At 36.3% G+C, this 25,329-nt stretch overlaps 1 protein-coding gene across 12 annotated transcripts in view; it reads right to left on the reverse strand.

The window, feature by feature from the left end:
- SGCG (sarcoglycan gamma) overlaps positions 1–25,329 on the reverse strand; it is a 106,869-nt gene that overhangs the window by 77,661 nt on the left and 3,879 nt on the right. For 6 of the 12 annotated variants that reach the window (XM_086881839.1, XM_086881834.1, XM_086881837.1 and 3 more), the window contains exon 2: positions 11,706–11,766. The exons of the other annotated variants lie outside the window; for them this stretch is intronic. The gene's annotated coding sequence lies outside the window, so the exon portion shown is untranslated. The remainder of the gene's footprint in view (positions 1–11,705; positions 11,767–25,329) is intronic. 12 annotated transcript variants of the gene reach the window in all.

A 25,329-nucleotide genomic window follows, 5' to 3' on the forward strand; every position in this document is an offset into this window, starting at 1 on the left:
CCTCCTAAGCATGAAGTACAAATACTATTAGCTTGAGGAAGTTAATTGTTAGCTTTTTCTCAGGAAGGAAATCAGAAAAGTTTTTTCCTTTAGTATACTTACCAAAACATACAGAAACATATACTTTGGTTCATATCAGACTCTCCAGTATTCTGGACAGGAGGGTGGAGCAAAGCACTTTTTAATAGTTGTGCTATTTTGTGCATTGGGATTTTTATTTTAAGATATGATTCATTGTGCACCTACTCACAGCTCCATCAGTGAGCACTCTGTGACAGGCAGAACTGTGTATTTACAATTCTATTTCATACAGTATGTCAAATCACTTCTACAACAAATGCCAACAGCACTGACAACCAACAGAGAACCACATTTCATGTTCCCTGGTCAAAACATTTCCTCTTATATCATCTGGCCTTTACTAAAAGCAAAAACAATGCTTGAAATGCACTGAATGTCCAGAGCAGGATGGTCCAGTCTGCCTTGGGATATCTGAATTCTGAGGCATTCAAGTGAAACACACAGCAAGCACCCAGCACAGGTGGCTGTATGAAACAGAAAATGCAATGACTGTCCCTCCACGGTAGAACAGGTTTATTAGGTCTTGGAAGCACTGCCTCTGTACCCATCTTTTCGTATTGCATAATGGCTTGTACAGATACAAACCCTAAAAAATACGATGAGTTTAACACTCTCATTTGCTTTCTTCCTATTTCTCTTATCTTCTTTAATTTTTATTACTTCTGTCTCTACTCACCAACAAAAGTTCTGGTGATTGTGAGATATAAAAGTCTGACATTTTATTATTAAATGTTATATTTCAGTAACATAGTATATATTTAATTCTGAGAAAGAAAGAATTTATCTAATTTGCATTTGAAACAAAAGCATATAAAGCACATAAAATTCTGTTTAAATCCAGTTATTCAGTATCTACTTCATTAGTTAGAATAGTTTTCTCATTCAGTACCACTATGCATCTTCCCAGAAACAAAAGAAAGGCACACAAGAAAAACATCTCCAGTTTCAAAAGATTTAGAAGAAGAGAAGCAAAAATATGCAAATGACAGTGCTCTGGCCAGAACCCTGTAACAGGAACCATTGCCCCAGAACACATGCCCTGACAGACCCAATGCTCAGAATTAAGTGGATTCCTATTTTATATTTGGAGCAACTTACTATTAAATTATGGAAGGAATCTGCATTAGTGTAATTTTCTTAAAACTTCAATAAAAGTGACAAAAAGATGGAATACTATTTGATACTATAAAGATACAGTATTAAAACAATGCTTCTTCCTTGTTAACCAAGAGGGAAAAGTTATTTTTAGGATGGTCATAGTACAGACCAGAATGTATGCTCAAAGAAAGAGAATAATTAAGATTGGCTGAACAGACTCTTAACAATTTGTTATGACACCTAAAGACAACTTCTTTAAATTTTTTTGTTGCACAGGTTCAGCTTATAAAGTATCAAAAGTTCTTGCAAAAAAACCCCCAACCCATAAAACAAACATTTAAAAGCTACCAGAAGAAAATAAATAGAATTGAAAAGGGAGTTAATCCAAAGGTATGTTTTAGCTAATATGTAAAATGCAATAATTTACCTAATTAAATCTTGATACAAGTAAAATGAAGGTGTTAATATAAATCAGTGAATGACCAAAACAAGAATATAATGAATTTCTTCTTTAATTTTATTTAGCGCTAATCTAGACAAAAGTTGCAAATTTTTTTAATTTAACATGACTTCTTCTGTTCACATATTCTGATGCATATTAGGTCTAAAAGGGAATTGAGAATAATGAAGGCTTCAGCTGTATAAGAAAGTTACCTGAGTTGACATGAGCCATTTATAGACGATTTGTGTTTATATTTATGCATATAAAACAGAACTTTAAAGTGAATCTGCTTCAAACTTTCCTTTATGGTGAGCTCTTAAAAATAAATATCAAGATTATACTATTTTTTTAAATTTTTTTTTTAAATGGAGAATATGAAAGCAGCCTGATGAGACAGAATGTAAACAGAATAATGCTTATGAACAAGTGATTTGACCATTATTCTTTGCTCAGAGAACCCCTCCTTTTAGACCTGATCTCTGTCCCCTCAGTAATTTTACTGCAAAAACCTGAAGTTCAAGGAGGTTTCCATTTTATCACCTGTGAAATTTGACTTGCAGCTGTGTGGCCTTTGTAGCAATTTCTCCTCTTAACTGTTCCTCTGGAGCTGCAGGTTCTTAGACCTTCACTGAGCTTCTTCCTGCTTTTTTACTCCTTGATAAATTTGTGATTTCTGAAATTGACTTTTTTAGAGTATTTTTATATGCCCCTAAGGAATGACAATGTTTTCTAATTCCTCCTGAGGTCTTAACTGATACAGTCGGTCTTACAAATAGAACACATCAAGAAGAAGAAAGAGCCCCCAGGTTAGGCCATACTAACCTGTGTTGTAGAATGAATTTGCTAATAGACAAAAGGACATGCTGCTCTTCAATAATCTGCACATTGTACACCATAATATAACCAAATTATGTGTTCTCTGAAATCAGACATATTTTCGCTGCTACTGAATGAATTAATGTCTTGCAGTCAGTGTAGGAAAAGCTTTTATCCAATACTGATTATCTCCTGTGTTTTTTTTTGGTAGCCAAGAAAAAGCAATGTTCCCAAAACATTATACTTTTCCTTTAAAACTGTCCTATAAAATGTTGAATGACTAACGATTTTTCCTTTTACAAGTTCCCATTGAAAAGCTGTTCTGAAGTAGATTACTATTAATTTTGCAATCAAAATCATACTACACCCTATGACTCACTAAAAGAATGCCAGGGAAAAAAAAACCCAGCATTTTAAAATGCCAAAAATGGGGTGGAGGGTGAGAAAAGACACAATAAAAAGCATTTTTTGTGCTACAGAGTAAAACAGCCTAAGCCACAGATATATTAGCTAGTATTCTATAATATTTTATATTATATATAATTATATATATATTATATATATATAGTATTTAATAGTATTTCCATTTTTGACTGTGAAACTGAGTCACTCACTTTTAAATTCCCAAGAAATAGTTAACACATGTACTATACGGGTACAGAGTCAACCCAGCAAAACAGTCCACACCTTGGCCTGGCAAGGCCTGGCATTCTTTGGTTAACAAAACAGTTACAAATTGGGTTGGCATGGCCAGGTTTTGACAGCACAGGGTCTACAGGGGTGACTTTCTGTGAGAAACTGCCAGAAGCTCCCCCCATGTCTGACAAAGCCAGTGCCAGCTGGCTCCAAAATGGATGTGCTAGAGGCCAAGGCTGGGTCAATCAGGAATGACAGTAATGCCTCTGGCATAACATATTTAAGGAGGACAAACCAGTTATTGGGCAGAGGTAACTGTGGCTTAAGAGCAGTGGGGTGAAAACCCATAAGTGAGTCAGCCCTGCAGATCCCAAGGTCAGTGTAGAAGGAGGGGCAGGAGGTGCTTCAGGCACCGAGCCAAGATTCCCCTGCAGCCCCTGGTGCAGACTGTGGTGAAGCAGCTGTGCCCCTGCAGCCCATGGGAATCCACAGTGGTGCAGAGATCCACCTGCAGCCCATGGAGGAGCCCACACTGGAGTGAGAGGGTGGGTGCCTGGGAGGAGGCTGTGACCCCGTGGGAAGCTCATGCAGACTCCTGGCAGGGACCTACAGACACGTGGAGAGAAGCTTCCATGCTGGAGCAGGTTTCCTGGCAGGACTTGTGGGCTCCTGTGGGAGGTACAGCATGGTGGAGCAGGCTGTGCCTGAAGCACTGCACCCCATGGAAGAGTGACCCATGTTGGAACAGTCTGCAAAGAACTGTTGCCGGTGGGATGCACTCATGTTGGAGAAGTTTGTGGAGAACTGTCTCCCATGGGAGGGACCCCACACTGGAGCAATGGAGACTCTTCTCCCTGAGCAGTGGCAGGAACAACACGTGATGAATTGACTGTAACCCCCATTTCCCTGCACTGCTAGGGAGGAGGAGAAGATGGAGATGAGAAAGAGCGAGAGGTAGGGGAAGGTGTTTTTAAAATTTGTTTTTACTTCTCACTATCCTGCTCTGAATTTGTTAGTAATAAATTCAGTAGTATCTCCAAATCAAGTCTGTTTTCTCCAAATGACAGTATTTGGTGAGTGATCTTCCCCAGTCCTTACCTCAACCCATGAAACCTTCATTATATTTTCTCTCCCCTGTGTCCAGCTCAGAAGAGGAGAGATAGAGCAGATTTGGTGGGTGCTGGGCATCCAGCTAGGGTGAACCCACTACACATTTAAAAGTCTAATTTAATTGATGATTTTCCAAGACCACTCCATGAAGAATCTACTGAAGCATATTTAAGAATGCAAGACTGAAGTACTTAATTCAGAGTCACTCTTCTAGATCAAGATGATTGTCCTCATCAGGTGCACAAAGGAAGCTCAGCACATAGCTCAGGAGTTTTTACCTCTTCTAATGTTTCTGAGGAGACAAAAAGAAGGCTGATGCAAAGAAAGCAGAAAATGGACAAGCAATTCCTCTTATCAACCACCATAATAAAATAGCAATTTGTGCTCCTACTTTCCATGGAAAAATATTGAACAGCCCTTAAAGAGCAACAGTAGAAGTATAGAGAAAATAAATTTTAAGAATCTGTTTTGGTATTCTGAGAGTGTATTGAAGCAGAGCCTTAGTACCAAAGATGAAGTAACAGCTCTTGATCCATAAGATCTTTTTTGAGCTACCGTAATTCACTTAATAATAATAATAATACCATTAGTCATACGAAAAACTGTAAAAATAACAATAATAATATTGTTAATATACCTCAACTATCTGTTTGTCCTACTGAAATTTTAGCTTTGCCAAAATGCAAGCTGAAAAATTAGGCACATGAGAAGTGAATTTAATTAGGAACTTGCCATCTGGCATAAGCAAGCAAATGTTAAGTGGCGCCCTTTTAATACAGAAGAAACTATAATCAACCAGGGAACAGACTATAAGCTATTTCCTGTTTGATTGAAATGCTTAAATTAACTATGGGAATAGTGTAATTATCTAGTATTTTGAAGGGTTATCCTCGAGGCTGAGCTCTAGGCAACCACAGCAAGCAGGGTAACCATAATGGAAGTGTTGACTTAAAATTGACAGATGTAAACAGATAAATTTTGGCAGTCTTTAAGAATATGACATCCCAACTCATCGAGCAGAGTTTGAATATACTTGCAAAACAAAGAGTTGTATCAGCTTAAACAAGAAATAATAGTAGCGCTATCTGGAACAATGTTTATTATAATTTGGCATCCCATTCTAACGGGCTACTTTGAAAAATAATAAAGAATAAAGAATGTACAGAAATGGATAACAAAATGAAGTAGGCTCTTCTTAGCTTCTCTACTTGTGCAAAGTAGGAGATAATTTGTTTGATTTTAGTAAGAAACATTATTACCGAATGCCCAAGTTTCTCCTCTAGAGAACTTGTGATTCATAATAGTTTTACAATTACGAGTCAAAGTAATTGACTAGTAGGGAATACATTCATTTTAACCATAACCAGAATGTATGGTTAAAAGACTTTTTCCCTGTTATTTTCTCAAAACATTTACTGTCACATTTTTACTTCTCACACTTCATTGGCTTTGCATCAGCTGAAGTAACAACAGCTGCATCCTAGTTGGTATGATCATCTTATTTACTGTCTGGATAACTACACAAACAAGCTGCTTCATTTTCAGCTGTGCAGTCAAACAGCCAGTCCATCAACTGTTAGAAAAGGGTTGCAGGGCTAAATACAAAGCCAAGGCAAAGATCAGCCCCTCCAGCAGAAAACAACTTCCAGGAATTCACTGTCTATTTCCTAAGATAAAGCTGTCTGGCCATCTCCAACCTACTGTGATGAACCACACTTCCCCTTAAGGGTGGGTTATCATACCTACTCTCTTATGGTATATTAATCCAGCAGATAAGCATCATAACCAGTCTAAAAGTGCATTGTTCTTACTCAGCTCTTGTACAAAACTGAATGGACCCTTTTATGCACAGTATAACTAGCTGCATATCCAGTTCAACCATGACTTAGAGCCATCTCTACTTTTTCTAACACTTTCTAAGAAGAATCCTTGATATTTCCTAGAATATTGACAGGAAGAGGTCTTAAAGGATAACCAGCAACATACAAGAAGTCAGTGCCTGTCAGATTTTCAGAATGTGCATACATCTTTGGGGCCCTTTCTCTTGAATCATCATTGTTAGACTTTATAATGAACTGATTTTACTTGCCTCATAGGAACCTTAGAATCTGATTCCAGGCTTAGCAAAACCATCAATACCTGATCACTTTATTTTTATATTCTCAAGCAAGTTCTAGTAGACACTTGATGTACTTCTCTTTCCTCATTAACTTTGCTTGATGTGCTTAGATTTTAAGCTTTATCTTAAGTCAAGGGGATCTTGCTTTACAATAGCTAGCAGTTCTTACTTCTTATACAATCTAGTGCTCCTTGTCTATCTTCTATATAATATCCCCAAAAGAAGAAAAAAAAGTAACGAAGATGCATTTTAAAAACAGATATATGGCCTAATACAGTCATGTGCGCATGTGAAAACACTTACAGGTATCTCCCAAAATTACCCCTCTAATGCTTTCCACAGGACTGAGCAAATGGAAAGAATGGCAGTTTTGTTTGCTACTGAAATAGTCTGGGGAGAAAAGGTCTGGTCAAGATTATATTCAGATTTTCTCCCAAGAATGGCACAGGAAGAGAAACAATATTTTTGGATATTTGTGATCTCCTTACATTTTTAAGACTGATTCAAGGAGGAATTGACACTTTGACACCTGAGGCTAGAAGAGAAGTTGCCTCCAGCCATACTGATTTTCATGACAGCTTTCCTGGGTATGTTGCTGGCTGAAGACTGGAAAGTCAGGAAAGACAGACACTGAGTACTGCATTTGTGATATTTAGCATCCAACAGCAGATTGGAATACTCTTCCTGCAGTGATATGGATACCCAAGTGACTGAAAAAGTGAAGACAATGACTCACCTTCAGGTTACACATTCAGGAACTGGAAGGAGTTGAATAGAAATGTGTTTGCACTGTTGCTAGGGAAGTTGTTTAATCCTTGGGGCAGATTGTAACCACACTTCGTGTAAAGGCCATGCATTGAGAGACCAGGATGAACAGCTGGTAAGGTACCGTAGGAAAGTTTAACCTTACTCTGAGAGAAACTAATGGAGGAAATCCCACCACAGAAGACAGACCCTGAACAAAGAAGGAGCAATTTGAGGCTGCTGGTTTAGTACCCAATCTGCAACAGAAAAATACCACTTCTGCTATTGATGTTTAATGTGCAAGTTACAGGTTAAGGAGAATGGCCTTTAAGATGTAAAAGACTACCTCTGTGAGCAACAAAACTGTACACACTGAACATTTTACAGCAGCACCTTCCCCAAGATGATAGAGGAAATTAGTATAGCCTTTGAATCATACAATGCAGCCTGTAAAGAATGGGCCAAAAAGACAGAGGCTCTTTTACATTAAATTCTATCTCTTTGCTCAAGTAGCACATTATATCCTCATACATTGCAAGGATCTTGACTTCACTGCAAGAGAAGTCTTCACTTGTCTTTCACTGCAAAAGAATAGATTGGGCTTTGTTTCATACCATTATTTCTACATGCATCTTCTTATACTAAGTCTATACCTTAGGTAGCTTGCTTTCTTTCCAAGCAGTCAACATTTGAAACAATAATTTGTACATGGTCTATACACTGTCAAATAGCTCCACTTTAAATCATCATATAGCAGTAGAGATAATCAGGTAATTTGCATTTGTTAATGATTGTATGGTTGAAAAAATAGAGAAAATATATCAACCTAATTCATGTTTATATGAGTGTTATACACTCATTTATAATTTAAAAAAAAAACCCCAACATAAATAACAGAAAATATTTTGTGCTTTATAAATTTTTAAATGGCATATTCAGAAACTACCAAATTAAATATGACAAGAAAAGACAGATTCATAGTCCCACTTCTGTGCTTAGAAAACAGCAAAATTTACATGCTTACTTGCATTCCTCTATGAAAAATGTAGCTACCTTAAAATATTTTTTTTCAAAAGTTTTTACTGGAAATACCACATAAAATAAACCACTTGTTCTGTGTAGTCCCAGGGAACAAATGCAGAGGAGGGCAAAGCCCTGATTAGCAAGATGAGGTAAAAAATAGCAAGACAACCAAATGGACACTTGGTAACTAATAGTGTGTCAAGTTTGTATAAACTAAAGTGACCTTATATTTACTTTGCATTCCCAAAAGGTAACTAAGTATAAATGAGCTTTAGGGTTTTATTTTTTTTTTTTTTATTTTTTTGCCTATTGAAGGAATAATTATAATTAGCAATGCGGAGAAGGTTCTCTGTCACTTTCTCAGAATCACCAACAATTTCAAACTTTGAGATACATATTTAATGTGCTTGGTGCAGAAGCAGTACTACTGATAACCAGCTATCTCTGAAGGATGCTTCCCAATTTTCTGTAGATTGCAATGCAGCATCTGTAACGATGTCAAGTACTAACAGTTCTCACTCCTCATTCCTAAGCCAATCCCACACAATTCATTAAAGTTCTTGGTTTCACCTGCTCTAGGAAGGAGCCATAAATAGCATCCTTGTGAGAGATGCTTCCATGATTTAATGCTTTTCTGCTTTTCTGAGTATGAATAGTATAACGTTTTTGGGGAGTTGAGTCCACCTCAGCTAGACCCAGTGATGCGCCTTTGGAGATATCTGTAACTTTTCTTAAAGATGGATGCTTTTGTCATCTTGCTTCTTTTAAGGCACAGTGAAAGATTCAATCTTAAGAGGAAAGACAGAATTTAAGGATCAATGGAGTAATGAGAAAATCCTGACTTCTACAGAACTGTTGAGATAATTCTTATCGAGGATAACTCTAATAATGAAAATGTAAAATATGATTTTGAGAATGAAATTAACAAAGATGTGCCTGGTACATTTGTGTTAATCCAGGCTAATGAATAGGAACAATAGCCTTTTTTGAAAAAAACTACATGAAAATCTCAGATTCTCACTTAATAAATTACATAATATTTAAAAGGAGGTTATTGATTTTATAAAGAGGGGTGTTTATGGAGGCACTGAAACTCTACACTACAATAATCTCCAAAAGAGAGCTTTACAAATTAGATACTTTGAAATGTTTTCAGAAACTAAACCTTCTCATAAATGACTCAAACTATAGTAATGCAGGGAATTCCACAGCTACAGAACATTTTCTGCATTTCCCATTTTCTTTATAGCAATATGAAATCAAGGTGGAAGCAGAGAAGTATTTTATGGCTGCAAGACAATCATAGAACCTCATACTGACAGACTTAAAGAGGGCCCAAACAGAGAAAACTGTGAATGTGCCTGGACAAAGAAACTGCAGTCAGCCTATAAAGTGAAAGAAGGTATTTACAGAAGTTCTAGAAAAGCTTAGGGGGGGAAAAAAGTTACATCCTGATGTATCACATCAATCTGCCTGCCAGAGTTCTCTTACTGTCTTCACATGCATTCAGTACAGGGCTAGAATCTAAGCCCCAATATAAGAACAATAAAAGAAACAGCAGGACCATACATAGTTACAATATGACTTCATTTTATTTTTTTTAATAACCAGAAAAGAAACAGCCCCTTTGGAAAGGATTTAACTTCCTAGAAAAGCTTTTTTTAAAAAAAAGTGAGTTCATTGAAATTTCCCAAATTGTAAATAAGAAATTGTTGTCTTCCACTGTCTATAAATATTTTACTTTCCATGTTAGAATTTTATTTGATGAGCAGCTATTGAACTCCATTTGAGATAAAATTTTCTCATATAGTATTTACTTTCCAGCTGCTTCAACTAATTTACAAAAAAATGGAAAAAGTGTAGCATAAAACCAAAGTATTCACTATCTACCCTGCACCTGTCACTGAAGTGGATGACTGTACAGCTTTTTACCACAGGACTTAATTCAAGCCCCAAAAATAAACTCTTTTCATCACGCTCCTGTCTGTGAAACTCTAATTCAGCATTACATATGGGAATTTTCCTATCAGCATTCATAAACACCACACATTGTAGCTAGGAAGAGAAACTAAGCTTATCTCTGATGGTTTTGTTAACACCATCCAACATCTTCCACAACTTCTCAGCTGAAAGGGCTGTTTTATCTCCAATCCCCCTTTTATCCTGATATTCTTGCTTAGCCGCATTTTGAAGCCCCTTCTCATGAATGCAGCTTTCAAAATCAAGGGGGGAAATTTTCCTGACCGGTAACAGTGTTCCTTCCTTGGATAATTCCCAAGTGCATTTAACAAAGGGAGAACTTACCACAAAAGAATGAAGTTTTCCCTTGCAGTGTCCATGGAAGGAGTGCTCTAACCCTAATGTCCGACTAACACTGCACAAGACAGAACATACCTTCTGTACCATTTCTGATACCTTCAATCACTTCCTTAGATGCAGAGGATACACAGAAAAACTCGCCTTTTCTACCCCCCTTTCTTTGATGAGCTCACATAAGTATTCTAACGACAGCAGACGGCATGGCACTACCCAACCTACAATTAAACAACAGTGAATTGAAAACACAACTGTAGACTTTGAAAATGCTCCTGTGCTTGATATGTGGCTTTACAGCAATATGTCTGAGGTGAGATATTAAAGAACACAGGGTACTGAGGTCACTAAGTACCAGTAAAATCCTACAATGGGTTGGTTTGGGTTGGAGAGGACCTTGAATATCATCTAGATCCCACCATGGGCTGGTACCATGTGCTGGTATCAGAACTGGTTCCAAACACAGCACCACATATGCGAGGACAAATTGCTACACTGAAACAACAGAACCCACTTCCCACCGTGAGAATGAAGAGCTAGGGACACTTTCTGTAAGGCTGAACATCCTTTTTTATGTTGGGCACATAACAATACAGAGCTAACTTCAGAAGCTTAACCAAGGGGTTCTTTGTTAATCTCTTTAATGGTATTTTGAGGCAGAAAGCATCAAGAAAACATACTGAGGGATTTTCTGTCTTTCAAAAGGACAACATGGCAGCTGGACTAGATGACCGATGGAAGGTCCCTTCTGACTGAAGTATTCTGTTCTAGTCTATTCTAGCATGCCTTGCATTTCCATCACCTGGATTTGCCATTCTACTGTCTCTTCACTCAGAGGGTCCTTCTGAAGCTTTTCAATTGATCCTATTTCTAACTTATTTTCAAACTTCAGAGCTCCAAACCCCAACACAGCCCTTTTGATATAGTGCTGTCATAGAAAAGACGTGTGATGTGCATTGTGCAAGATCTGTGTTATGCGGACAGGTCTCAGCACAAACCGCTGCGTATCTGCAAAGACAATGCAAAAATGTAGCATGTATTTTTACTCTCTGTTTTCCAAGTTTCAGCCATCTGTTTATCCTTTCACAACCCTACTACTTGTGACACAGCTGCTTAGCTTCTTGAATTTCTGGTTTGGGAATATCTTGAAAATTTCCTGAGGAATCAACAAGAGAATTTTTAGTGATCTTATTCTCCACGTGCAGGGACACATGATGTCATACAGCTAGAATGAAATTTAAAACTGGAATTGCAAAAAGGTTTATCTAAAATTTGAAAGTAAAAATAACTAGCCACATCCCAAGTCAAAATAATTTGCTTTACCTGGTTCTTTCCATAGCTGCTTTGCCTTCATGAAGCATACTTCAGAAGCTTAAAAATTCATCTTCTCAGGATACATGAAAAACAAAATCAATGTCAAAAAGCTGCATCTAAAACTTTCAGATGCATCAAAGAAGCAAAATTACGAGCGACAATGCTAAAGACTGACAGAATGCAAAGAAGCTTTTAGTTAGAATCCAATTTTCTGAAAATTAAAGTACAACTATCAAAGGGGTAGCAGTATTAAAATGAAGGTTGAAAACTGTCAATTTTTGATAGAAAGATTACTTTTAAAGTGTTAGAAACTAGTCAGATGTTTCTAAGTCAAATAAGAGCACATTAACAGCTTAAATGTTCAGGTTTACATGGGATAGATGCACACTAAAATACAAAGAGAAAAGTTTCCAAGAAAAAGCAGCTTGCATCTTACAGAAAGGCAGAAGAGGCTGTCAAAAAAACCCAAAATTCCATAGAACTGAAAAACCATGTAATTAGAATTATTAACATAAAGGAACATGCCACTTAAATCAGGTACGATTAATTTATCTGTTTAATGAACCAGTGCAAGGAATTCTGAAATCTGTTTTGGCAACCTATGCATGGTGATCTAGGCACAATAAAAAAAGTGGGCGGAAAAAAGGGGGCAGTGATTTTCAGTGTATTCTCAATTTTTTCTAAATCCACATATTCTATAAGAAGAAATTCTTCAGGACTGATAAAGAAAAAACTAGTGAATACATCCATATAGAGGAGCTCTCTCCATTTCTTTCTTTTAGAAAGACCTTCTAGATCCACCATTTACAGTAGTATAGTTTTTTGATTTATTCAAGGTAAACTACAAAAATACAGACAGCTGTTAGACCAGTACAGGTCTAACAGTTAGAAGGCAGAAGACAGAAACCAGTTCTTCCCTTCTTTTTTCCTCCTTCACTTGTAGAGTTTCAGAAAAAAAGCCAACAAAAAAACCCCAATGAAAACAAAAACCCAATCCCAAACCCTCTCCTCCTAACCACCGAAATATGGCTCCTGCCATCATTATCAGGAATACAGACTGTCATTTACCACCAGCTGGCATGCAGGTTATCTTATTTATATGTGTGATCTGAGATAGAATTACTCCAGCTTGCAGCATTTTTCTTCCACTATGCATGATTCCAGATGTCAAGCCTGGGAAACAGAGTCCAGCTACCAAAATGTTTGATATTATTGCCTCCACAGACTCTGATCACATTTCAGACCATGGCTGGCCAGTGTCCAATGTCCATATGCTAGTCCATCTAATGGGAAGATACCTGGCCAGTGACTTCAGACCGAATAACAGTTTGACTTCCAGGGGATGGTAAGAAATTTACCGGACCTAAGAAGGATTCTTTGACTAAACTCCTGGTCCAGAGGAAGGAGGGAGAAAAGGACTGGGCCTGACTTCTTTCCCTGTTTTCATAGGGACTTCATAGAGTATGAAACTAGTGAAAACATGTCACAGTACAGAATTATTTCAGGACAAAGAGTAAACAGCTCAAAGGCAATCATGCTTCTAGACAGCCCACATGCTAAAATTTTAACCAGATTGAAAAGGTAAGGTAGACACATTCCTGGAAATATGTCTAAAAGTCATATACAAAGGCATGACAACAGGCTCTGGTAAGTCTTGAAATACTCAAAGAGAGTAGGAGAATATTTCAGGAAATGTCACTAAAAAGATGATGTTTCCTGTCCTTATGTTCTTTCCTAGGCATTTGTTGGGAGCTACTGTCAAAGACAGACTTTTGGGCAAGATGGAGCTGAGGTATTTCCAAAATTTATCATACATACAGCACTGGAGATAACAGCACCTCTAACACCTCTCAAATCTTCTTTTTTTTATGTTAAGGGTAACAAAGGCATAATTCATTTCTACCTGCAAGAGCTCAAGACTGAGCTATTGTCCCTTCTACTGGCTTCTGTTATCAAATAATAGTTGTCACTCACAGTGGAGAGCAGGGCTTGAGTGGCACCATCACCATGTAGACTAATATTTTGAGATTGACACAGATGTCATCTCAGTAAAGGTTAAGAATGCTGTACACATCATTAGAACAAGTCTGACCTACACAATGTACATTTAGCTGTTAGAACCAGTCAGGGAATCCACAAATCTTCCCTGGCTGTCCACAAATCTCTGTAGACACCTATGCACTGCAATTGCTAGTTATAAAAATTAAGTAGAGAAAGCCACATAAATAGACTCCATATACTACCCCAAGACAAATGGGAACCCCCCTTGAACATATCCCCTATAAACCTGGTTGTTTTCAATACGGATGATTTGCAGTTATATTTTCTACAACTGGCCACAAAAAGACTCAGATTTTACTCACTTAGGCTGAAGTCATTATTCAGGTATGAGCTGGGGATTGGCACACTTTAAAGAAAAGTATCATTCTCCTACTCAGTAAGAACAAGTGCCCAGAAAACAGAAGAGCAGGCATCAGATATCCCAGGCTCTAGACAGAAAAATTCAAGACCCAATCCTGATCTCAGCTCAACAGGACAACTAAGTTCAACACTCTGTGTAGTGAGGAATAACACTTGATGAAATCAAACATACAAAGAATCATCCTTCACAAGACAGCAGTTTCTTTCAAACTTCATAGTATAATAGGATCACAGATGCCAAATTACAGCATTTCATGTTAGCTTGTGAAGCTGTATTCCCTAAACCAGGATAACCCTATATAAGCACTCTGGGATCACAGCTTCACTAGTGGTGAAGTTACAGTGACATCACATCTAGGCATTTACTACAAACCAATGGCTTGCATAAACAGCACAACACATTCAAGAGATAAAGCAGCTCAAGAACAAGGAAACCTATGCTGTGAAAATCCCAAATCTTCTGATGTAGCTGCTTACACCATCTACACTCCTGTTTATATGCAGCAGGAATGCAACCTATCTTTCTGAAGAGTCTCAGGCTTGGGAAGAACAGACATGAGCCAGTACCCACTAATCATCTCAAGGGACAGATGTAGTCAGTGGACACATTTTCCTCCAAAGTCTTTTTCTGATTATGCTACAATGTCCCCTGTTATTATTGTCTCTTATATCTAAATCTATTATTCTTTGCTGCACAATGATCTAACATGAAACAGACTGGCTTGAGACTGAACCTATCTAATATTAATCTCCAGTTAAGGCAGTCTCTGGTAAGGTGAAGTAGTATGCTTCCACAGCTAGTAACTTTCTGAATTTGGTTTCCCACCTACCTGTCTTTTTTAGTCTATAATCAAAAACATGGCTAGGTCATCTATAACTTTTTCCAAGTTACATTAAATAAAATTCAGGACTTTCCTGTGTAAAACAACTCCTTTGCTTCTGCTCTGGAGACAGAATTTTGAACTTTTAAAATTTATAGCCATTGCCCTATTTCACATTAACTGTATGTGCACTATACACAGTCATAAATTATTTTAAAGATCTATTGCACAGTAGATCATATTCAGTATTGGTAAATGCCTCCCAAAATATTCCTAGTAAGAAATACCCCTCAGAAAAGGAATACCTTGCTAGTTGTTGTGAACAGGTAAGCCCTCTTTATAAGACTGTATTTGGTCTTACGCGTTTTAGAAGCTTGTATGCAAAGTTCAATGTTACAAACATCATTTCCTTTTTGATAATCTAAGAAGAATTAGATTAAATTTCATTTGTTTTTACTCAGCATGCAGCAGGTAAATTGCAATTATTTAAAAAACTTCCAAGAACTTTAAGAAACACAGTCCATATATACAATGTAAATTCTTAAAATAAAATCCTGAACATAATTGGTTAAAATACGTCAGTATGAAGAAACTTACATTCATTTGGTCATGACCCATAATTTTTCAGGACGGTAGCTCGGGCGTGTGAGGTATTTGCAAAGATCACGAATTCTCCTCCTAAGATTTAGCATTTTACCTGTCCTTGACATTTGCTAATATTTATGATCTCTATTATTACCTATGCATGTATCCTGTACTCATAGTATTTTAAACAGGTGGGATACATTTTAAAAATAGCAATATTCCAAACATCCAATACTTACAAATCTATAGGATTTGTAATAAGATTGACTTTCAATGAACTCCAAAAAAGAATTTGTCTTTTTGCCTATGCAACGTGTGCTACATATCTGCTTTTACAATTTCTTACAGAGTGCATTAGCAGCATATGACAACAACTCACTTCAGATTTAGCCTTCTCTCAGCTACCCCCTTTTACAGAGAATTTTCAGTGCCAGGCTATTAACTAATTTTAACAGCAACAGCAGCCCAATCCACTTCTGGTACTTTATTTTTCAGGATCCTTGGGACAAAAAACAAGGAACAAGGACTATACTGGAGAAGCCCTTCTGATGGTGGCACATTTCCAGTGAGCTTATTTCCAAAGGACCAAACAGTCTACTTCCCGTCATAGTGGCAAATGCAATCTCATGCCAAAGCAGAATCCATAAATTTTCAGAAAAAAATAGTGACTGGCACTGGACAACCATAACAGAATGATCCACAGCCTTTCCCTACTGGCTCACAAAGATCTTTATGAGAAGTTCAGGAGTAGGGCAGCTAATCACTTGTTTTTGAGAGCAGCAGCTCACTCCAGACTACTTGGAGTAGCACACAAAGTGTACAGTGAATACAGAATAAGCCTAATATTTCTCACTTGGGGAAAACTTTTTTAAAAATTACTTTTAAGATTTTATTTTCAGCAATATAAGGGGGAAATTTAGGCCCAAGCAGTTTGGTAAATGCCCTCCCCTTGTCCAGTTACTGTGACCTTGTTTGTTACTTACAAAGGAAAACAAAGATATGGTATTTTTGTTTGAACTGACTGCTAGGATTGCTTTTGATTAGTAAATTAAATGCAAGGTCAAGCTGCTTTAGCAACAAGGAGTTTTGATAAGGTGCTCCCCATGGTTGTGTTACAAAAACATGATGACCTCAATGTTACTATGAACTCAGGCTTAATGAAAATGTGAAAAAATGATTTGTGTAACCAGGAAATATTACATAATCAGAGTGTATCAGCAAGTCTAGCCGAGAAATAAATATGCAGATGTAATACAAAAAAAAATGTGTATCTATAGATTTTTATGTATACATATAAAAAAATTAGGGGGGTTCCTTGAAATTTATTCTGAGGTTTATGTTTACTTATCTTACAGAAGTGAAACAAGACAATAGGAAGGCCTTGTGATAAAACATAACAGCTTTTATTCCAGTTATAAAAATGTTCATTCTGCCATCTATCTGCTGAGGTAAGCCTGAGATTTCTCATTAAAATTTCAGCATGGCTGGTCATAAAAAAAATAAAAAAGTAGGAATAGTTAAAAAAAGATAATTGGATTCTTACATGATTGCAGTATAGTCTGACACCTCTAAGTAAGGCTATACCTTCTGTGACTGAACAAAAGGTTACCTGGCATGGGATGTGTCGCCTGTCACTAAATAAGCTGAGATTTATTCACTTGGAAAGTTGGGCCCTATTTAGTCTGTTATTTACAGAAGTTAGAACATTATGATTTTATTATAAAATTAGACAAATAAGTAGAGTACCACTCCTCACTAACACATTATTCTAGTTACATAAAATATGTATTAAATTTGGTATTAAAATGTAAGACAAATATCCTGAGGCACTCCTAATGGCACAAAATGGTGTTGTTACTTCCAGAAACAAAATTGAGCTATTCAAGAACAGTAAGTCACCGGCACCACAGCTTTAATTATATTGTTTAATCCTGTGAAGAAGCACAAGTGAGAAAAATGTCTCTTTGTCTGCTCAGACACTTCTGTAATGATAAAAGTCCAAAGATCTCTTAGTGGGATAGACAATAATTCGATAATGAAGATGATAGAGAACACTTACATAAAAATTAGAACTATCAAACTCATTAAAACAAACCTCATGATTTCTTCTGACAAATATGATGAGAAAGATGATGTATACTAACAACACTAATGACTCTTCAGGAAGTCTTTCTTGAAGCTCAAGAAAACTCATATCAATAATGTTTCCCCTGTATTTTACTTAAAACTAATCTAATCTGTCATGATCTCCTGGAACTGCTTATAGACAAATCTTTCACTAGCATAATCAAAATTTCCTCTTTTCTTTTTCCTTCCAGTTCCCAGAGCTCACTATGGAATTTTGCTATGCAATGAGGCCACATAGCTTTTCACTGGACTTTCAAAATTCAGTTGGCTTATGCTCAGGTAGAAAGGAAGAGTCATGTATACTAAAAAGAAGTGACAAGATTGCTTTATAGGAGGTAAGCAACATGAAGAAACAGGAGTAACATGCAAAAAAGAAACCAAGAAATACAATAAGAGAAGCAAACAAAATAAAAGAGACTGAGAAAGGGTGGAGACAACAAAAACTATCTGCAGCAGTAAAGCACAGAATAGAGAGCAACAGGAGTGTCCCATCAAAAAATAGCCTAATGTCCAGTATTTCATAGTATAGATGGAAAGTACTTGCTGCTACCAATTCTTGTAAGCTTAGAGAAGTTTCCATTTCCTTTAAGAAATTAAGGGATTTGAAATAGAAGCTAGCTCATTTACATGATTTTATAATGAGTAGACACAACTGCTGAAATTTCAACACTGCTTAACAAAACTCAATAGTACTACTTCAAAACTGGAAAGTAATGAAAACTGCCTTGCTTATAACAAATCAGAGTTAGCACTTAAGTATTAATCTGAAGTATCACCAAAATTATTTAATTCTCAACTGAGTAGTGCATATTGGAAGCCTCAACTACTGTAAAACAGAAATTACTATTTTGCTAAGTTTGTAGCAGTAAACTCACTTGTGTCTACCCACAAGAAATGGAATCCTGCTATTTCCTGGAGACAAAAGCATTCAACTACTTCTACTTTAACATTCTCTGCTGGATTAGCATCTGAGAACTTTGTAATGTTCATAAGTATCGTAAATGCAATTTTCATACAGAATCATAATAACTCAAACATTTGATCCTCATAGATTATTTTTAAACATTACTTATAATGAAATACTAAACAATGCAGGAAAAAAAGTAAAACTTTTCCATTTATAGCTGGTCTACTAACAATTCAAAGTCTAGTTTTAGGATTTCTTAATACACTTTTCACAATAATGCAAGCATTTCTCAGCCCAGGGAAGTTCTTAAATATAAATTATCAGCATAGAGAACATATCAGATCGAAGTTTAAAATATAGTGGCAAATACATATGCTCAGAAACAGAGAATTTTGTATCAGTTGTTTAATTAGTTCTTGTGATTTCATAAACTCTTTGAAGATTTCTCTTCAAATAAAGTCATGTGTATTAGTGTCCTGGTGCCACTCACTGAAACTATGTCAGTAACAATAAGTACAGTGCACACATCTTCCCATAGCACTGTGCTTCCTGCATCTAACAATTATATTGGCAGCACAGTCACAGCCATTTCCACATTAGTTGCTGGAACCCAGATTCCTGCATGTATCTGCACATTCTCCTACGCAGACAGCAATCCCTGTCAATATGATTATCTCCAATTTGCTACTGTATTATCTAAATCTTTTGGGATGTACTGGTGTCCAAAGCCAGGCTGGATGGGGCTTTGAGAAACATTGTGTAGTGGCTGGCATCCCTGCCTGTGGCAGGGGGCTGGAACTGAATGATCTTTAAGACCCCTTCCAACCCAAACAATTTCAAGGTTCTCTTCTGTGATATAAAGACCTCCTTCCATGTTGCAGGAGACTTACTTCACATACTGGAAGAGTATACCATTTCCCAGAACTGTTACCAGAAAATTATTATTATTTTAATACCCATTATAAGTAGACAAATTAAACTGCTTTGAGTACCTTTCAGACTTAGGTTTGTTTTCATGCTATCATTGACATATAGTTTCAGTTAAAGATTCTCATTTGTTTCTGTCAACTGATTTTAATCTAGTGTAAGGCTAGGGAAAAAAAAAGAGAATAATTTCTTTCCATTCAAATCATCTTGTTTCTGCAATCTATTGTAACTATTGAAGATATCACCAGTTGTCCCTGTTCCTCATCCAGTACCAATTGATTTCTTATGACAAAGGCCTGGAGCGTGCCAATTTTATATCATGATTTTTTTTTCCCCCCCATCCTAGACTGTGACTATCACAGACCTAGACTGTGAAAAAGCATAATTCACATACTTAATACCAAATGAGTTTACATCTAAAACTGACAGGAAGAAAAGACATGCTGGCATCTCCTTTAGAATAATGTCTTCAATAATAAGCTATTCAAAAGGATGAACAGAAAGAATTAATTAATTTGCCAGACTTTTCCAAAGTCAGCTATCAGGAGATTTGTATCAGCATTGGGCTACTTCTAGGTGATGTCTGTTGCAGCTGAATGCAGAGACAGCTTGTTACTACAACCAGCTTCAGTCAAGCTGCTTATTGTCAGGTATGCACTTCTTTTTTCACAATTGCCAATAAAGTAAAAAAGTATGATTGCTGATGGTTTTAGTTAACTTACTGCTTTCATGAAGGCATTGTATTTGCAGAATACTGCCACAACTCATTAGTAAGAGATGGAAAAATCACACAGTAGTTCAACATGCCTAGATAAATTCAAGAAGTAATCTTGTGTTAACTGGTAAATATATATTAACTTTTTAAAAAATGTTTTGCCACATGAATAAGAAAAGATTGCCTGGAAAAATAAATGAATTGTAGACATAGCTGTAAGGTAAATGTGTAGTGAACTCAACCAAAAGTGTATTCCCATAGCTCAACTAAATTTTCCAAAACCTTATGGAGCTGCAATTAAAATAAAAACAGGATTTTACATACAGCCATGTAAAAATTATTTTAGTCTAGTCACTTCTGCTGTTAATTATGATTTTCTGCACACTCTGCAAAAAGACTCCTTGAGTCCATGCTCATCATTTACACAGTGGGCTGAAAGCTGCAGCACTCATGGGAGAGACTGACCCTGATCAGAGATTATAGCTGAAAATGACAGTGCAATCAATAAACCCTAATGATAGATAGATGAGAAGCAGATTTCACAGATGGCCTCAACTCTTGGGTATTTGCATGAGGTGCTGATTTCTGGATAGGCATGGACCTTAAAGTAAGCCTGTCAGCCAAGAGTGGATACAGCAAATATCTGCTGGAAATGCGGGCTGGAAAAATGGCAAAATTTCCTGCACTTTCTCACCAGCCTGATGATAGGACTAAAGAAAATACATGAGTCAGTATGCATGTCCAAAAATTATTATCTGACAGTGTATGGTCTTCAATCACTGTTGCATTCATCACAGATAAAGATCTGGCATGCTTAAAGACATATGTGCAGACATAGGTGCCAACTATACAAGCAACCTAAGACAAGAATTCACTGGCATGTTTAGGCACACTTGCATTTTTTGTTGGAACAGAGGACTGAATGGATTTGTTATTAGCCTATTTTTGGACTCAGTTGACCAAACAAAAACAATGGATGCTTAGTTTGGGTTACTGATTCAACTGGCTGCAAGTTAACCTACTATTTAAACACCAAACAAAAAAACAAACAAACAAAAAACCCCCACAAAAATATCAGAATACAGCCCCTGACAAAAATTGCCATAATTAACACATAATTTCAATATATTCCAAGGAATTCAGTACGTGTAGTGCATGAGACATTATATAACAGTAAAAACCCCACGAAAAAATATTAAGGCATGTCTTAGTGAGATTACCACAAAACACTCCCAAAACTGAGAACAGTTTGGCATTCATTAGGTTTAACTAGTCGATAAAAGATACACAGCACCATACTTAAGAGGGATGGATGCTTCCTTTTAGCAGAGATATTTCATTTGTCTCAGATTTAAGATTAACCTTCACTAACGGGAATAAGAAAGCAATGACAGTGAAAAGTTCCTTACAATATTCCTTTCTCATTGTATTGCTCAAACGCTAGTGTTTAAAATTATATGCAATCCCTACTCTTGGCAAATCTAAAAAGGGACTGGGAAGGCAACATACAAGCTGGACAAAGAGCAGAATCATACATATATCCTAATTACACAGTATTAAGAACTCAATAACCCATGTTGATGGGTTACTGCAGACACTTCAGAAGTAGCATAATGACTTCCCCTAAAAAGGCAGGCCTGATAAGACTGCTATATTACTCTAAGCCATCAGTCAAATGTGCTGTTAAGAAGACAGAATATGCTAACAAAAAGGTATTATTAAAGAAGTTAAAAAATACCTTTTCCTATAAATGCATATGGTTTTCTTGAAGCCCTGTTAACTTGGTTGGAGGACAGGCACAAATTTTCACTGCTGATCTAAGTAAAGTTGACTTTACTTTTCCATTGAGAAGTTAGGAATCAAAATTTCAGTGACCTCAAGTCTCGTGTATCCTAAACATGCAATGTTCAAATGTAACATGAAGCCACCTGTACTCCTTAAAATGCACTATTTTTAGTTTCGTTTCCAATTTCTTAATGTATTCCCTTGCAATAGAATCAATAAAGACCTGTGCAATACTCTAATATTACTGTAGCTTTCAAAGTTATGTTCAGTTGCATCAAGAACTGCAGCACGTCTGAAATAATCTGAAATAATCTCTTGGAACAGAGAAAGTCCTTAGGTAAAAGACCTTGGGTAAATTGTTGCAAAACTTGACTGAAATTTCATGGTAATTCCACCATGAAAAAGGCATGATGAGCGAGTGCACTATCCCCCAAAGCACAACTTTTTTTTTTTTTTTTCCTTATTTTTAAAGTGTATTGAAACCAAGTAGTAACACAACTTAACGTGACTATTAAGCTCAATGGTGTAATAAGTGATTCAGACCACCTAAATTTAATACTGTAACTTTCTCTACTCAGCCTGAACAAGAAGAAAGCATTAAATGTTCTAGAATTAAAAGACCATAATTGACAAGATGATTTAATTAGACTACAGTAGAAGGGTCTCTGAAGGCTATCTGTCCTGTGTCACTCACTGAAACTATGTCAGTAACAATAAGTAAAGACAGTGCACACATCTTCCCATAGCACTGTGCTTCCTGCATCTAACTATTATATTGGCAGTACAGTCACAGCCATTTCCACACTAGTTGTTGAAACTCAGATTGCTGCGTATATTCCTGTGCATTTCTCTATCTAGATCGCAATCCCTAGCTATGAATATGATTACCTCCAATAATATGGAGGCTTCTGAATGATCCCTAACTCTTTTGGGACATTCTAGTGTCCATTCAGATGGGGCTTTGTACAGCCTGGTGTAGTAAGAGGTGTTCCTGCCCATGGCAGGGGTTTGGAACTGGATGATCTTCAAGGTCCCTTCCAACCCAAGCCATTCTACAACTCTGTAACTTCTGGGAGGATCTTGCATTAGCCAGTCAGTGAATTAGGGGAAGAAGATCCCATTGCCTAAAGGTTTGGTAAGCTCGTCACATTCCTTAAAAGATCCTGAGAAGACATCTTGACTTCCTTCCAGATCCATGAAGAACATAGCTCATCCAAGAACGATTCAAGAAAACAACTTCTTGAGAGAAGTAATATGACCTTGCACTTCAGATGAAAAAGTAACTCTGACCATTGCCAAGACACAGTAAGTGGTTTACTAAAAACTGAACCTTCTTTCTAAATAATAGAAGGCTTCAGAACCCAGGGTTAGTTCCAATAACAAGGAGAAGGAGGAGGAAGAATGTCTCTGGACTTCCACAATGGCTGCTATTGCAGTCTTTTTAGGACTGGTTAAATTTTTTTTTCTCTAATTATCTGGAGAAGTTTGTTTTTGAGAATGGGTTGAGAGACTCCAGTGAAATTTATTTAATCAGATCTTTCCATTTTGTTTCTCTCTCCTTTGTTGTTTAAGTACTTCCAAATATTGAAGTCAGCAACGGGAAAGGACTGAGTCCTTTTTATTTACGTGCATATGCACCTCTACATGTAAAAAATATTGCTGTCTTCAAATCTCTGAGCAAAATTTTCACAGCTTGAGAAAGTGTTGCATCCAAGAAAATCAAATCAGGGAACCAGTATCATGCCATAATTTTTCACATACAACATTTTTCTCAGATAACGTTGTATATTAGTTTACAATTCTTCATTAGCAAGTAAATAATCTGGGAAAACTGACAGTTACGGACAATAATTCCTTGCTTCTGAAAGCAAATAAATTGCTGGTTTAGAATCAACTTATAAATGTTATTATGTCATTTTTAGATTAATGAATGGGGTTCTCAGCATACATTGAGCAATTTCTTGAATCTTGGAACTTTTTCCTCAAAACTCCTATTCGAAAAGCCATCTACTTTTCCACAACATAGAAAACAATGTTTTTACAGTATCTTTGATAAAAGCAAATGTGTTCAATATACAAAATTCAAATTACATAGTACAATTCTTAGAAAACAGAAAGAAGCTACCTCTCCAGATTTATACAGACATGATATTATGAAGTTTTCAGAATTATTTATAATAAATACATCCTCAGAAGTATAGAATACTTAATGCACAACCACAAGCCAGGAATTTATTTAGGTACTTTTCTATGACTCACATATACTGAAGTTTCCAAAAGTAATTCTTCAGTTTCAGAAGCTGATACATGTAATGTGACTTGACAGCAATATCGACAAATATATTAATTTGGAACATCACAGTGACTCAATTCAGTCAAGTGGAAAAAAAATAATTAGATGTTCAGAATCACTTCGTTAAACCTAAGACTCTACATATTCATAGAAAACAGGCAAATATAACATCAAATTTCATATTATGGCAATTTCATAAAAGACTGTTAGGGTTTTCAATGCCATACACCCCTAATAGAAAATCAGTTTTTATAACACTATTTTAGTTTTCCTTGAATGTTTTCATAAACATGTACAAATGTGAAACTTGAATGATAAAAATTATCTAAGACATACTAGTTAATCAAACAGCTCAATAATTCAATATATTATTCCCCATTACTTGGTGACTAAAATTACTTACTACAAATAATTGTCAGGAACTAAAATGTAAAACTAGCACTTCTATCACCTTGTTCATTTTCATGAGGTTTGTGTACAGCATTTTAATTACAAATAGTATACATGATACGACTGCAAGGGACACTGTCTAGGAGTATTTTGACCTGACATTCTGGAAAAGGTATTTGATTGCTCAGTAAAACTATTGAATTAAAAATAATTTCTAGATTAAAAGGGACTTTCTTTCCTTTAAAGCAATGATATTTTGCAACAAAACCTTTCGTAAACCAATACATACTACTGCTTTGGACTTCATAGTAGTTTCTAAAAGACAATAATACCCATATTGATACATTCTTATAATATCTATGGACTGAAACCCATTAGACTGGTTAATTAAGAAAACAGGTTACATTACCATATTAAGAGAAGGCTCCCCTAGTCTTTCCTGATTGATATTAATCACTTTATTAATAACAGAAGTAACAAAGTATAGTTTTTACATCTAAGCATGATATTAGACCAAGGAGATCTAGAAGCTAGGACTAGAAATCTTGGTTCAGGACAAAAAGTTCAGAATAATGAGTTAGAATAATCATGTTAAACTGAAAACATGATCTAGGAGAAAATTAAGATTCTATTAAAGAATGTGAATAGTTTAACTAAAAATT

Source organism: Cyanistes caeruleus, chromosome 3 (assembly GCF_971803275.1).
Source record: "Cyanistes caeruleus chromosome 3, bCyaCae1.hap1.1, whole genome shotgun sequence".
NCBI classification, from domain to species: domain Eukaryota; kingdom Metazoa; phylum Chordata; class Aves; order Passeriformes; family Paridae; genus Cyanistes; species Cyanistes caeruleus.